At 48.5% G+C, this 2,500-nt stretch overlaps 1 protein-coding gene across 2 annotated transcripts in view; it reads left to right on the top strand.

The window, feature by feature from the left end:
• LOC143018156 (uncharacterized) overlaps positions 1-2,500 on the top strand; it is a 285,772-nt gene that overhangs the window by 106,297 nt on the left and 176,975 nt on the right. The window lies entirely within an intron of this gene.

The raw sequence follows: 2,500 nt of genomic DNA on the forward strand, positions 1-2,500 counted from the left end.
GATTTCTACGGGACTATTTTAGTATGCACTGAATAGAATGTGTTGGTGTTTGTATGCATCCGTGTCCGTGTGAGAGAGTGTGTGTGTGTGTGTGTGTGTGTGTGTGTGTGTGTGTGTGTGTGTGTGTGTGTGTGTGTGTGTGTGTGTGTGTGTGTGTGTGTGTGTGTGTGTGATTCACCATGGTCTTGGATCACGTGTTGGACTCGTGATCGACAGCTATTTCCCTCCCTAAAGAGAGTTCAGAGTTCATACAAAACCGATCTATGGGTAATGTTGTGACCTTACACGCACACATACACCCAACTCCCCGCCCACAAGAGTTGGAGTAACGACTCGCAGCGGAGCGATGCTGAAATTATTTCAGCCCTGTGCGGGATTCGAACCCGGACCGCCGTAGTGGCGACCAGGAACTCTACCAACTGAGCCATCGAGTCGTGTGCGCGCGCGCGCGTGTGTGTGTATGTGTGTGTGTGTGTGTGTGTGTGTGTGTGTGTGTGTGTGTGTGTGTGTGTGTGTGTGTGTGTGTGTGTGTGTGTGTGTGTGTGTGTGTGTGTGTGTGTGTGTGTGTGTGTGTGTGTGTGTGTGTGTGTTTGTGTGTGTGAATGCATATATATGTAGAGATACACTGGGAGGGAGTGTTAGAGACAGCAACACGGAGCAACAACAAAGCGACAGCAATGCAACAACTGGGGGTTCCTCGCCTTCTCCGGCGACCCAAGTCGGCGTCGCCGTCGCGGGCGTCTGCAGAATCCGTGGCGAAATGAAGCCGAAAAGAAACAGCGAGAAATTACTCGAACTGAATTATTACGAGTGCGGATGCAGGGCCGGGGAGGGTGGGGAAGAGAGTGGGAGGGGAAGGGGGAGGGGGGGTACAAGAGCCTTGGCCCTGTGTGCCTCTCCCTCTCTTCCTCTCTCCCTCACTTTCTCTGTCTCCCTCCCTCGTATTCTCTTACTCTTCTATTTTCTGCTGCATATTCTTATTTTTCTCTCTCTATCATATTACTTATTTTCTAGTTTTACCCACTTATTTATCTTTTATCTTCTTCAGAATAAAGTTCTGTGAATTTTTATTTTCATAGCAACGCCCCGCTTCCAGCCCGCTTAAAAGAACATTGCTTTGGGTGAGCCAGTACAAAAACTAGGTGAATACTTTTCACATTTTATTACTTATTGTCCATTGCTCAAATCCTCGTTATTTATCTAAATCCACCAATTTCCTTCAGTTCTTCCCATTCCTTTCATTCTTGCTCTTTCTCTGATCCTTTTACCTTCTCTCCCTCTCCCCTCCATTTTCTTCCTCCGTCTCCCTTTCTATCTTTTTCGCTCCTCTGTTTACTTTGTTCTCTTATTTTTCTCTTTCTCTACTTCTCCTCCCTACCTCCTCTTCTTCTTACACGCTCTCTCACCCCTTCCGCCAAATTCCCACACCTCCACCACACTTGAACTATTGCATAACACAAATTTCGCCAAATTTCATCGCTTTCTGTTCGCGTGCCAAAACGTTTCGTGTTTTCTTGCTTCTCTCCTCCAGGGAGTGATTGGTTGACGTGCGTGATACACGGAGATTGTGTCGACGCGCTCTCCTGCCTTCATATTAATTTATTTTCGTTTTGTTACACCTGGGGATTTCTAGAGTGTGATTTGATCGCTCTGCACTTGAATACACGGCACAGAAAGACTGCCACATTGAGGCCAGAGTGGAAGCTTTGCCATTGATTCAGGACTTCTCCGAAGAAGGGTTTGTTTGATGAACGGACTAGTCTATCTCCTCTCTCTGGATCTCTCCTTTTGTGTGTGTGTACCGGGTGCGGCAGGTATTTGAGAACACACCTTATCGGTGATGTATGCTGTAATCGTCTCCTTGGCTGCAGGGCACTCCGACTCCGAGATCACTGCATTCCTGAATGTCGCCAGGTCGTTCGTTTTCAAAGTTTGGAGAGAGTTTGATGCTACCAGTGGCGATGTGGTAACCGTTTCTCACCGAAAACGACATTGCCGGCGCTCGGACAGTATCAGACGCCTGAATTCATCAGTTCTGTCCAAGCTGCCATCGACGAGGACCCTGGGAAGTCCATAATGGCAATGGTCAGGGAGTTGCATGTTGATGAGGCCACCATCCGACGTGTGGTTCATGAAGACCTCCGTTACAAGTCGTACGCGATGCGGAGAGGACAGTTCATGTCCCAGACAACCAGGGTGAACCGAGTGACTAGGGCCAAGCGTCTCTTAAACAAGCTGAAACATCCGGAGGAGCCAGGAATGATGTGGTTCTTCTCCGATGAGAGAAACTTTGTCTAGAACCAGAAGCTGAACCGCAGAAATGATCGGTGGCTGTGTCAAACCGCCGAGGAGGCTCCGACCGTCATGCACACAAAATTTCTAGCCTCCGTAATGGTTCTGTGTCGTGAGCAATGAAGGCGACGTGATGCCTACACATTTCTTCCCTCAAGGTCTTCGAGTCAACGCCGCTGCTTATACCAATGTTTTAGACACAGTTGTG

This window comes from Oratosquilla oratoria, chromosome 34 (assembly GCF_046742065.1).
Source record: "Oratosquilla oratoria isolate Oo_2021 chromosome 34, ASM4674206v1, whole genome shotgun sequence".
Classification (NCBI taxonomy): Eukaryota; Metazoa; Arthropoda; class Malacostraca; order Stomatopoda; family Squillidae; genus Oratosquilla; species Oratosquilla oratoria.